This window comes from Aptenodytes patagonicus, chromosome W (assembly GCF_965638725.1).
Source record: "Aptenodytes patagonicus chromosome W, bAptPat1.pri.cur, whole genome shotgun sequence".
In the NCBI taxonomy this organism is placed as follows: Eukaryota; Metazoa; Chordata; class Aves; order Sphenisciformes; family Spheniscidae; genus Aptenodytes; species Aptenodytes patagonicus.
In genome coordinates this window covers 20,584,347-20,598,021 of record NC_134981.1, presented here as the reverse complement: position 1 = coordinate 20,598,021, position 13,675 = coordinate 20,584,347, and the positions used below count along the sequence as shown (strand labels likewise).

The window sequence follows — 13,675 nt, the reverse complement described above, 5'->3', positions numbered from 1 at the left end:
TACTGTAGATGGGCATAAAGTTCCTGTAGTGCACATAAAAAATGTGTTGGGGAAGAGAGTCTGGGTTATTCCTGCCTCAGGCAAAGGCAAACCCATCCGTGGGATTGCTTTTGCTCAAGGACCTGGGTGCACTTGGTGGTTGATGTGGGAGGATGGTGAAGTCTGATGTGTACCTCAAGGGGATTTGATTTTGGGTGAGAATAGCCAATGAATTGAACTGTATGATGTTAATTGCTACGTAACATTATATGCCAAAAGTGACTCCACCGGAGAAACAGGTATTGAGGTGGGAGGGAAGCTTTCCTTAGGAGTTGCTTCATTTTTGCTCTTTGCAGTCCTATATCCCTGCTAGCCCACCAAAAATTTATTTTAAGTTCTTTTTAACTAGGACATCTGCCTTGCTCTCACTGAGGGCAGATTACCAACTTTGGTGTTTACTGTGTCACAGAAATAAAAGTGCAGGATTAATGGTTGCTGAGTACCGTGAATTGGGGTAGCTTACTAAAAGAAAATTAGAAAAGTAAATTTAGTGCTAGTCCAGTGTTCAATAACCCTGAAAATTTCATGTTGCTTGTCTGTTAATGCTGAAATCCAGTGATTGCCTGCCACTAAATTGTCACAAGGTATTGTAAGCAGACTTTTTTAACTTCTAAAGGATTTGAAAAAAAAATCTATATGGTTATATATAAATTGTAGCTTTATTGCCTGATAATGCAAATTTTATTATTACTTAGGTGTACAGTTGCTGTGGCAATATACATTAAATTTTTAAGAATGCAAGAACAGTATGTCTTAATGATTAAATGTATATCAGTTCTGTACCTGTTCTTATTTTACTGGATTCTTCTCCCATTTCTCTCCCCCCTGTAGTTTTTCCATTTATATTTATCATAGCCTTATGAAAGTAATTTATGATATTAATAAAAGGAAATATTTCATTAAACAACTACTGTCTGCAAACGAGGGGAAGAGATTTGTTTTATGGTTTGGAGGTTAGTTAAAGGTTGCAGTGTCTGGACTGCAAATACTGCAACTTTATTGTTCTTTCAAAAATCTATATAACAGAAGAAAACTTTTTAGGTTTGCTCAGGTTGATTTTGGAATCTTGTACTGAACCTGAGTCTAACGCCTCCTGGCTTGTCTGTTTCTGGTTCCTTTCAAATTTCTGGCACTGTCTTTTTTGTTAGGTTCAGAACTAGGGCTTTTGAACCACTAATGATAATGAACTAGCCATGATAATAAAGCCAATGAAAAGCACAGGCATGGTTTTAGGATGTATGAGGGGGGAGATATTTCCAATAGAGAGTAAAAACTATTAATATAATAATTCACATCCCTAAGAGGACCTACTATATGCTATTCTTGACACTCAGGTTAAAGAAAAGTTAGTTGAAACCAGAACAAATGCAGGAAGGGTTATCTTAGATGATGCAGAGAAAGGATGTTCTGGCTTAGCGACAAAAAAAAAAATAATAGTTTATATAGCCTAACCTAGTGAAGGCTCAAAAAACCATGGTTGCTTTATTTAATCATTCAGGTTGGAAGAAACTTGTGGAGAGCATCTAGTCCAACCTTCCTGCTCAAAGCAGGGCTAACTTCAAAGTTAGATCAGGTTGCTCAGAGCTTTGTCCAGGCAAATTTTGAAAATCTCCAAAGATGTAGATCCCACAACCTCTCTGGGCCTCTGTTCCAGTGCTGCACAACTCTCATTGTGATTGTTTTTTTCCTTATGTCCAATCAGAATTTCCCTTTTTTGCACCTGCCGTCTCTTGTCCTTGCAGTGTACGCCTCTGAGAAGTCTGGCACTCTTTTCTGTAACCTCCCTGTAGGTAGTAGAAGAGGCTATACCAATGAGTACTTCTCAACTTTTAGGACATTAAAAGGTACTGCTTTCCTTATTATATGTATATTTACATTAAAGAAGAAAGCATCAGTTCAGGAAAGAACTAGTTAATGTAACAGACAGTTTGTACAAGAACAAATGGTAATAAAGAGACCAGAAATAAATTTAGGCTGGGAAATAGAAGATGATTTCTAACTGTCAGAGGTACAGGGTTCTGGAACAGCTTTTCAGTAAGCATAGCCTCTAGTTTTAAGATGGAGTTTGAGCAGCACATGAAAGGAAGTTCTATGGTGTGGCTAGCTATGGCAGCAGGGGAATCTGAAGGCCCCCTCAAGTCCTATACCCCTCAATGCAGAGGAGAATGGGACTAAAAACTGACATAACTTGGATATGGAGGGTAAGATTGGATACATGCATAGAGGACGAGCGGAGAGAGAACTAGCACAAGCAGTTAGCTGAGACAGGTTTGAGGAGATGTGTCAGAGAAAAGAGACAAACTTAGGGAATGGACAGAAGCCTCTATACCCTCTAGAGAGTAATTCTCAACAGAGAAGTGCAACAAACAGGACCAGCGAACAGGGATATTGGTAGTTAGAGGGCAGTTTGTGTCGGAAAGGGGCCAGAAACTCTGCTCAATAAAGTGTGGGACTGCTTGAGGCTGCACAACAATGGTAGTGACGTGCCACAGGGCTTGGTCCCCAGCACTTGCTGGAGCAAGTACCCCTGGCACGTCAGGGAGCTTGACCCAGACACAGAGCCCACAGAGGAAGAAGGATGCAGCTGCCCAGGTCTGGGGCTGCAGGGAGTGCCTGGGGCCTCTCCCGGGGGCTGGGGGCAGTGGTGGCCTCACTTGTGGGAGACGTGCTATGTTTGAGGCACTGAGCCACCAGGTGAAGGAGCTATGCGAGGAGGGGAGCAGGCTATGTAGCATCAGGGAGTATGAGCAGGAAATGGACAGGATCTTCACAGAGACTCTTCAAAGAAAAGTGGAGGTATGGGGAACAGCAAAGAAGTGCCCACAGGGACAGCATGATGTGGAGGCCTTCACACTTCTCCTTCCCACTAGCATGGCTAGTGGCCCATTTTAAGTGACTGTACACAAACACATGCAGCATGGAAAAGAAACAGAAGGAATCAGAACTCCATGCACAGTCACAAAGGTCTGACCTCATTGTGTTTACTGACATGCTGGGATAGCTCATGTGATTTGAGTGTTGCAGTGGATACATAAAGCTCTTTAAGAAAAGAGCAGAAAAGCAAAACCCCACCTGGAGTTGAATCTGGAGAAGGATGTGAAGGACAACAAGAAGGGCTTCTACAGCCTGTCAACTTGACCTCGGTGCCGGAGAAGGTTATGGAGCAGATCATCTTGAGTGCCATCACATGGCACGTACAGGACAACCAGGTGATCAGGCCCAGTCAGCATGGGCTTGTGAAAGGCAGGTCCTGCTTGACCTGATCTCCTTCTATGACAAGGTGACCCACTTAGTGGATGAGGGAAAGGCTGTGGATGTTGTTTACCTGGACTTTAGTAAAGCCTTTGACACCGTTTCCCACAGCATTCTCCTGGAGAAACTGGCTGCTCATGGCTTGGACGGCTGTACTGTTTGATGGGTAAAAAACTGGCTGGATGGCCGGGCCCAGAGAGTTGTGGTTAAATCCAGTTGGCGGCCAGTCACAAGTGGTGTTCCCCAGGGCTCAGTATTGGGGCCAGTTCTGTTTAATATCTCGATCAATGATCTGGACGAGGGGATCAAGTGCACCCTCAGGAAGTTTGCAGACGACACCAAGTTGGGCGGGAGTGTTGATCTGCTCGAGGGTAGGAAGGCTCTGCAGAGGGACCCAGACAGGCTGGATCGATGGGCCAAGGCCAACTGTATGAGATTCAACAAGGCCAAGTGCCGGGCCCTGCACTTGGGTCACAACAACCCCATGCAGCGCTACAGGCTTGGGGAAGAGTGGATGGAAAGCTGCCCAGCAGAAAAGGACCTGGGGGTGCTGGTTGACAGCTGGCTGAACATGAGCCGGCAGTGTGCCCAGGTGGCCAAGAAGGCCAATGGCATCCTGGCCTGTATCAGAAATAGTGTGGCCAGCAGGACTAGGGAAGTGATTGTCCCTTTGTAGTTGGCCCTGGTGAGGCCGCACCTCGAATACTGTGTTCAGTTTTGGGCCCCTCACTACAAGAAGGACGTTGAGGTGCTGGAGCGCGTCCAGAGAAGGGCAATGAGGCTGGTGAGGGGTCTGGAGAACAAGTCTTATGAGGAGCGGCTGAGGGAACTGGGGTTGTTTAGTCTGGAGAAGAGGAGGCTCAGGGGAGACCTCATCGCTCTCTACAATTACCTGAAAGGAGGTTGTAGTGAGGTGGGTGTCAGTCTCTTCTCCCAAGTAACAAGCGATAGGACGAGAGGAAATGGCCTTAAGTTGCGCCGGGGGAGGTTTCGATTGGATATTAGGAAAAATTTCTTCACTGAAAAGGTTTTCAAGCATTGGAACAGGCTGCCCAGGGAAGTGGTTGAGTCCCCATCCCTGGAGGTATTTAAAAGATGTGTAGATGCAGCACTTAGGGACATGGTTTAGTGGTGGACTTGGTAGTATTAGGTTAACGGTTGGACTTGATGATCTTAGAGGTCTTTTCCAACCTTAATGATTCTATGATTCTATGTATATCAACAGCAAAAGGAAGATTAGGGGAAAATGCAGGCCTGCTGCTGATTGGGGCAGGGGACCTGGTGATAAAGGACACAGAAAAGGCTGAGGTATTCAGTGCCGCCTTCGTCTTGGTTTTTAACATGGAAGATTTGCTTTGTGGAATCCCAGGCCCCTGAGACCACTGGGAAAATCTGGAGCAAGGAAGACTTACCCTCAGTAGAGGAGGATCAGGTTAGGGAACATTTAAACAAAGTGGACATATATAAGTCCATGGGGCCTGATGGGATGCACCCATGAGTGCTGAGGGAGCTGGCTGATGTCATTGCAAGGCCATTCTCAATAATCTTTGAAAGGTCATGGTGATAGGGAGAGGTTCCTGAGGACTGGAGGAAAGCAAATGTCACTCCTGTTTTCAAGGACAAGAAGGAGGATCTGGGGAACTACAGGCCAGTCGGTCAGCTTCACCTCGATCCCTGGGAAGGTGATGCAGCAACTAATTCTGGGAACCATTTCCAGGCACATGAAGGACAAGACAGTGATTGGGAGTAGTCACCATGGATTTATGAAGGGGAAATCACACATAACCAACCTGATAGCCTTCTATGATGAGATGACTGGCCTGATGTATGAAGGGAAAGCAGTGCATGTTGTTTACCTTGACTTTATCAAGACTTTTGACACTGTCTCCCATAATATTCTCATAGACAAACTGATGAAGCATGTACTGGATAAGTGGACAGTGAGGAGGATTGAAAACTGGCTGAACTGCTGGGCTCAAATAGTGGTAATCTGTAGCAAAAAGTCCAGTCGGAGGTCAGTCGCTAGTGGTGTTCCTTAGTGGTCAGTTATTTGGCAAATACAATATCTTCATTAATGACGTGAATGATGGGACAGAGTGCACTCTCAGCAAATTTGCAGATGACACAATATTGAGAGGAGTGGCTGATACACCAGATGGTTGTGCTGCCATTCAGAAGGACCTTGACAGACTGGAGAAATGGGCAGAGTGGAACCTCGTGAAGTTCAGCAAAGGGAAATGCCCAGTCCTGCCCCTGGGGAGAAACAACCCCATGCACCACTACACTGTGGGATCCAGCTGGCTGAAAAGCAGCTTTGTAGAAAAGGACCTGGGGGTCCTGGTGGACACCAAGTTGAACATGAGCCACCAATGTTCTCATGTGGTAGAGAAGGCCAACAACATACGGGATTGCGTTAGGAAGAACAGTGCCAGCAGGTCTAAGGAGGAGATCCTTCCCCTCTACTCAGCACTGGTGAGGCCGCATCTCGAGTACTGTGTCCAGTTCTGGGCTCCCCAGTACAAGAAAGATATGGACATACTGCAGTGAGTCCAGAGCAGGGCCGCAAATATGATTATGGGATTGGAGCATCTTTCATATGAGGAGAGGCTGAGGGAGCTGGGACTGTTTAGCCTAGAGAAGAGAAGGTTCAGGGCGGAATCTTATCTATGTGTCTAAATATGTTGTGGAAGGGATTAAAGAAGATGGAGACAGACTCTTCTCAGTAGTGCCCAGTGACAGGGCGAGGCAGTGTGCACAAATTGAAATACAAGTAATTCCATTTAAATAAAAGAAAAGGCTTTTTTACTGTGAGGATGGTCAAACACTGGACCAGGTTGCCCACAGAGGTTGTGGAGTCTCCATCCTTGGAGATATTAAAAATCTAACTGGGCAAATTTCTAAGCAACTCCTTCTAGGTGACCTGTCTTTGAGCAGGAGGGCTAGCCTAGATCATCTCAAGAGGTCCCTTCCAACCTCAGCTATTCTGTGAAGAAGGTCAAGCTGGGAAAGCGAGGATGAGGGGTTGAGGGTTTCATTTAGACAGCTGGAGGAAGCCTTTTTGATCACAGGCCTCAGTACTTATGTGGGACTTTAATCACCCTGAGATCTTTTTAAAGGGCAACATGGCTGGGCACAAGCAGTTGATAAGATTTTTGGAGTGTGTTGAAGACAAATTCTTGACACAGGTTTTGGATGGCCTGACTAGGAGAGATGCTCTGCTAGACATGTTACTTGCAGACAAGGAAGAACTGCTCAAAGATGTGAAGGCTGAGGTCTTCACTGGCCGCAGTGACCATGAGATTGTGGAGTTCAGGATCCTGAGAGAAGCGAGTAAGACAAACAGAATCACAGCCCTGCACTTCAGGAGAGCAGTTTTCAGCTTGTTCAGGTATCTCCTTGGCAGGATCTCATGGGAGACTGCTCTGGAGGGCAATGGGGCCAAGGAGAGGTAGATAATCTTCAAGGACAGGCTCCTCAGAGCAGAAGTTGTTTCTTATGACGTGGAAGAAGTCGAGCAAGCATGGCGGAAGGCCAGCGTGGATGAACAAGGAACACATGACTGAGCTCAAATGCAAAAAGGAAGCACACAGAAGGTGGAGACAGACATGGGCTACCTGAAAGGAATATAGAGACATTGCCCAGGAGTGCAGGGATGAAGTTAGGAAAGCCTAAGCTCAGCTCAAGTTGGAACTAGAGAAGGATATGAAGGGCAACAAGAAGGGCTTCTATAGGTACACTGACAGTAAAAGGAAGGCTAAGGAAAACAGAGGCCCACTGCTCAATGGGGCAAGGCACCTAGTGCCAAAGGACACAGGAATGACTGATGTACTCAGTGCCTTTTTTTGCTTCAGTTTTCACTCGTAAGGCTTGTCCTCAGGCCTCACAGGTCCCTGAGCCTAATGGCAGAGTCTGGGGGAGTGAAGCATTACTCATAGTAGAGGAAAATACAGTTAGAGACCACTTAAACCAGTTTGACTGGCTATGTGGTCAAGGGGAGAGCAGTGGAATTAGTTTACCTTGACTTTAGCAAGGTTTTTGACACAGTCTCCCATAGTATCCTTATAACTGAAGTGGTGATATATGGACTGGATAAGTGGATGATAAGGTGGGCGGAAAATTAGCTGGACCATTGTGCTCAGAGGGTTGTGATCAGTGGTACAAAGCCTAACTGGTATGCAGTTGCTAGTGACATCCCTTGGGGATCAATACTGTGTCTGATATTGTTTAACATCTTTAATAAAGACCTGGATGAGCGGACAGACCACACTCCCAGCAATTTTTCTGACAATACCAATTTGGGAAGAATGGTCAATACGCTTGTAGGCAGGGCTGCTATTCAGAGGGACCTCGACAGGCTGGAGAAATGGGCTGACAGGAACCTCATGGAGTCCAAAAAAGGCAAGTGTAAAGTCCTGCATCTGTGCTGGAATAAGCAGGCTGGAGGCTGACTGACATATATAAAGCATGGGGAACCTAGGAAAATTCAGGAAGGACTAGGAAGTTCTTAGCTTTCTGATAGACGTTTGTTGTGGCTTAACCCCAGTTAGTAGCTAAACAACACACAGCCGCTCGTTCACTCCCACGCCCCGCCAAGTAGGATGGGAGAGAGAATAGGAAGAGCAAAAGAGAGAAAACTCATGGGTTGAGATAAAGATAGTTTAATCAGTGAAGGAAAGAGGAAGAAGAAACAAACAACGAAGTGATGCAAAGGCAATCACTCACCACCTCCCACAAGTAGACTGATGCCCAGCCAGCCCCCGAGCAATGGCTACCTTCCCAAACCACCCCAATCCCTCCATTTTATTGTTGAGCATGATGTTATATGCCATGGAATATTCCTTTGGTCAGTTTGCATCAGCTGCCCCAGCTGTGTCCCCTCCCAACTTCTTGTGCACCCCCAGCCTAATCTCTGGAGGATGCAGAGTGGGAAAAATAAAAGGCCTTGACACTGTGCTAGTACTGTTCAGCAACAACCAAAACACTGGTATGTTAACAACATTGTTTTAGCCACAAATTCAAAACACAGCACCATATGTGCTGCTATGAAGAAAGTTAACTCCATCCCAGCCACACCCAGTACAACGTTCCATGGGGTACAATCTAATGTTGCCCCCAGGTGTTCTCTAAGGTTAAGACATTGTGGTGGTCAGGGAATAGAACTTAAGGGCTCCATCCTTAGCAGCTGTTCAAAAGAAAAATTAGAACTGCCATTGTTTACAAAGATGTACCTCAAGAAGCAGACAACTGTGTTTTTGACCTAAATGTTCCAACCCTGATTATGAATAACATAGATGTCAATATGATGTCTTGTAATGAAACTTCTATTTTTTAAATCCACTTCATTTTTAAACTAAAGCTTTTTTATGTATGATGTGCTAGATTAAGTTAAAAAAAAAACTGAGTTCCCTTATGTTAAGTAATGATATTATTTCATTGCATAATGACATATTTATCATGGGAACTCTACCTCAGAGAGTAGGGAAAGCCAGCATAATATTGATTCTTGGAACATCTTCATTAAGCAAGGGTAGAGAAGATGTAATTATTTTCTTTAATTTGTTTTGCAAGACTATTGAAGCTTTGCATTAGAAAACTTTAGTAACCCCAAAACAGATTGAATAGCAGGGCAGAAACGTTGACATATTCTACTTCTGCAGGGCACCATAATTAAAAAAGCAGCATGTTCTTCTGGTGTGATTTGACAGTACAGCTAAGGCAGTCTAATTGTTAGCTGTTGCCAAAAGAGGTACTCCTGTCTCCCATTTTTACTTCTCCCTCCTGCTGACCCTTCCCACTGTCTCCCCATTGGCACTTCTCTAACGGTAATCTAGTTCAGGGAGCAAAACTGGCAGAAAGATACCCACACAAAATAGTGAATAGTGTTCTGCCCTATACACTTCACTGTGGAGTCACATGACCACAAAGGACAGTTGAAAGCAGGGGAGAGAAGTGTATGGGCCGGAAGGAAAACAAGGGAGGAAGTGTAGTCCCTTTGGGCAGCAAATCACCATTAGATGGGAACCTGAGTCATCATCACTTCTTATTTAGGTAAAGAGCCTATCGCCATTATATTTCTGTGGAATTTGATTAAGAATCCCTGTTTAATGGTTTCTTTGAAATAATAAAAATTTTAATTGCTGAACTGGGTCACTGATTAATAGAAAATCTAAGGTATTCCAAGAAATCATAGGTGTTATATGTTGTTTTAAAATTGCTATCCCATCCCTGATGGGATGCACCCATGAGTGCCGAGGGAGCTGGCTGATGTCATTACGAGGCCACTCTCAATAATCTTTGAAAGGTCATGGTGACTGGGAGAAGTGCCTGAGGAATGGAGGAAAGCAAATGTCACTCCTATCTTCAAGAAGAGCAAGAAGGAGGACCCGGGGAACTACAGGCCAGTAAGCTTCACCTCGATCCCTGGGAAGGTGATGGAGCAGCAAATCCTGGGAACCATTTCCAGGCACATTAAGGACAAGAAGGTGATTGGGAGTAGTCAGCATGGATTCACCAAGGGGAGGTCATGCTTGACCAACTTGATAACCTGTGATGAAATGACTGGCTTAGTAGATGAGGGGAGAGCAGTGGATATCGTCTACATAGACGTCAGGAAGGCTTTTAACACTCTCTCCCGTAACATCCTTATAGGGAAGCTAATGAAGTATGGGCTGGATGAGCAGACAATGAGGTGGACTGAAAACTGCCTGAACGGCCAGGCCCAGAGGGTGGTGATCAGTGGCACGATGTTTAGTTGGAAGCCAGTAAATTGCAGTGTACCCCAGGGATAAATACTGGGTCCAATCCTTTAACACATTCATTAATGACTTGTAAAATGGGGCAGAGTTTTCAGATGACCCAAAACTGGGAGGAGTGTCTGATACGCCAGAGAGTTGTGCTGCCGTCCAGAGGGACCTGGACAGGCATGAGAAATGGGCAGAGAGGAACCTCATGCAGTTCAACAAGAGGAGAGGAGGAACAACCCCATGCACAACTACACACTGGGGGCCACCCAGCTGGAAAGCAGCTCTGCAGAGATGGACCTGGGGGTACTGGTGGACAACAAGCTGACCATGAGCCACCAATGCACCCTCATGGCAAAGAAGGCCAACAGCATACTGCGGCACTGGTGAGGCCACACCTCGAATACTGTGTTCAGTTTTGGGCCCCTCACTACAAGAAGGACGTTGAGGTGCTGGAGCGTGTCCAGAGAAGGGCAACAAGGCTGGTGAAGGGTCTGGAGAACAAGTCTTATGAGGAGCGGCTGAGGGAACTGGGACTGTTTAGTCTGGAGAAGAGGAGGCTCAGGGGAGACCTTATCGTGCTCTACAACTACCTGAAAGGAGGCTGTAGCAAGGTGGGTGTCGGTCTCTTCTCCCAAGTAACTAGTGATAGGATGAGAGGAAATGGCCTCAAGTTGCGCCAGGGGAGGTTTAGATTGGACGTGAGGAAAAATTTCTTTACTGAAAGAGTGGTGAAACATTGGAACAGGCTGCCCAGGGAAGTGGTGGAGTCCCCATCCCTGGAGGTATTTAAAAGACGTGTAGATGTGGTGCTTAGGGACATGGTTTAGTGGGCCTGGTGGTGTTGGGTCGACGGTTGGACTCGATGATCTTAGAGATCTTTTCCAACCTAAATGATTCTATGATTCTATGATTCTATACTGGGCTGCAGTAGGAAGAACGGTGCCAGCAGGTCGAAGGAGGAGATCCTTCCCCTCTACTCAGCACTGGTGAGGCCACATCTCGAGTACTGTGTCCAGTTCTGGGCTCCCCAGTACAAGAAAGATACGGACTTACTGGAGCAATTCCAGCAAAGGGCCACAAAGATCATAGAATAGAATCATAGAATAGTTTGGGTTGGAAGGGACCTCTAAAGGTCATCTAGTCTAACCCCCCTGCAATGAGCAGGGACATCTTCAACTAGATCAGGTTGCTCAAAGCCCCATCCAGCCTGACCTTGAATGTTTCCAGGGATGGGGCAGCTACAGCCTCTCTGGGCAACCTGTTCCAGTGTCTCACCACCCTCATCGTAAAACATTTCTTCCTTATATCTAGTCTGAATCTACCCTCTTTTAGTTTAAAACCATTACTCCTTGTCCTATCGCTACAGGCACTACTAAAAAGTCTGTCCCCATCTTTCTTATAAGCCCCCTTTAAGTATCGAAAGGCCGCAATAAGGTCTCCCCGGAGCCTTCTCTTCTCCAGGATGAACAACCCCAAGTCTTTCCTCATAGGAGAGGTGTTCCAGCCCTCTGATCATCTTTGTGGCCCTCCTCTGGACCCGCTCCAACAGGTCCCTGTCTTTCTTGTACTGGGGACCCCAGAGCTGGACGCAGTACTCCAGGTGGGGTCTCACCAGAGCGGAGTAGAGGGGCAGAATCACCTCCCTCAACTTGCTGGCCATGCTTCTTTTGATGCAGCCCAGGATACAATTGGCTTTCTGGGCTGTGAGCGCGCATTGCCGGCTCATGTCCAGTTTTTCGTCCACTAGTACCCCCAAGTCCTTCTTGGCAGGGCTGCTCTCAATCCCTTCATCCCCCAGCCTGTATTGATACCAGGGGTTGCCCCGACCCAGGTGCAGGACCTTGCACTTGGCCTTGTTGAACCTCATGAGGTTCACACAGGCCCACTTCTCCAGCTTGTCCAGGTCCCTCTGGATGGCATCCCGTCCCTCTGGTGTGTCAACCACACCACTCAGCTTGGTGTCCTCTGCAAATTTGCTGAGGGTGCACTCGGTCCCACTGTCCATGTCATTGATGAAGATATTAAACAGTACTGGTCCCAATACGGACCCCTGAGGGACACCACTCGTCGCTGGTCTCCATCCAGACATTGAGCCATTGGCTCTCTGGATGTGACCATCTAACCAATTCCTCACCCACCGAACAGTCCATCCATCAAATCCATACCTCTCCAGTTTAGAGAGAAGGATGTTGTGGGGGACCGTGTCAAAGGCCTTACAGAAGTCCAGATAGATGACATCTGTAGCTCTTCCCGTGTCCACTGATGTAGTCCCTCCATCCTAGAAGGCCACTAGGTTGGTCAGGCAAGATGATTGACGGACTGGAGCACCTTTCGTATGAGGAGAGGCTGAGAGAGCTTGGACTCTTCAGCCTGGAGAAGGCCCAGGGGATATCTTATCAATGTGTTTAAATACTCAATGGGAAGGAGTAATGAAGAAGAGGGAGCCAGACTCTTCTCAGTAGTTTTCAGTGACAGGACAAGAGGTAATGGGCACAAATTAAAACACATGAAATTCCATCTGAACTCCCAAAAATACTTTTTTACTGTGAGGGTGGTCAAACACTGGACCAGGTTGCCCAGAGAGGTTGTGGAGTCTCCATCCTTGGAGACATTTAAAACGTGACTGGACACAGTCCTGGGTAACTTGCTCTAGGTAACCCTGCTTGAGCAGGGTGGTTGGACTAGCTGATTTCAAGAGGACCCTTCCAACCTAAATGATTATGTGATTCTGTGAAATAGAATTTATTTTTAAGATTAGAAAAACTGATAGCATTTTATTTTTATGTACTTAAGGTCTGTAAAATCAACAAGCTCTTAAAATGAAAACAGGATAAAATGCAGAAACCTCTATTAAAAAAATAAACTATTAAATTGAAGAGGAGATAGCAGGTTGTATGAGGAAGCCTAGAATGCTGGAGAAAAACTCAGAAAAAAAGGAATAATATATTAAATAATTTTTCTTTGTCAGTACCTGGGAAGACTCAAAATATATTATTCTTGAGTTTTGGGTAGGAGTACTGTTACAGAACGGGTACTTGTCTGCAGCTTTAAAAAAGAATTATATTTTCCTTTTCAGATTACACATTGTTCAGTATGCATATAGTTATTGTGAAATATTAATATTTTGATCTGTTAGCAAGTTATCAGGATTTATAAGTTATATGGTTATGCTAATAATGGATTTCTTATCTTTATTCTATTATAGTGGATAGGAGATAAGTAACTGTGAACTTCTCTGTAGAAATGAGTAGGTTCAGTCATCTAGTCCTTATAAACAGACTACCCACAGAAGAGTGTGTGTATGCATGTGTAGACATGAACTTGTATTCAGACACAAACTTGCTCTGTGATCTGCCTTCCAGCTGTGCATCTGGAACACTCAGTGTATGAGAGCACCTGTGGCACTGTGCTACTGCTGTAGTGTGATGTGGGGAAAGGGCAAGGGAAGTACAAAGAAAAAATTATCTTAATGTGCAGAGAAGCAACACTAGAAGATGTTTTCTTTCTGCCTGCAGGCTAGCGCTGAAATCCTCATCACAGGATAACATGTAAATATGCACCAGACACCTCTTCCTCATGTGATCTGATGTTTTATACATTAGGAGAGTGAAAAATGGAGATGTGATGTAGAGATTAAATAT

General features: G+C 45.5%; 1 protein-coding gene across 1 annotated transcript in view; it reads left to right on the top strand.

Annotated features, from left to right (window-relative positions):
* LOC143171861 (SWI/SNF-related matrix-associated actin-dependent regulator of chromatin subfamily A member 2-like) overlaps positions 1 to 13,675 on the top strand; it is a 209,646-nt gene that overhangs the window by 61,751 nt on the left and 134,220 nt on the right. The gene's annotated exons all lie outside the window — the stretch shown is intronic.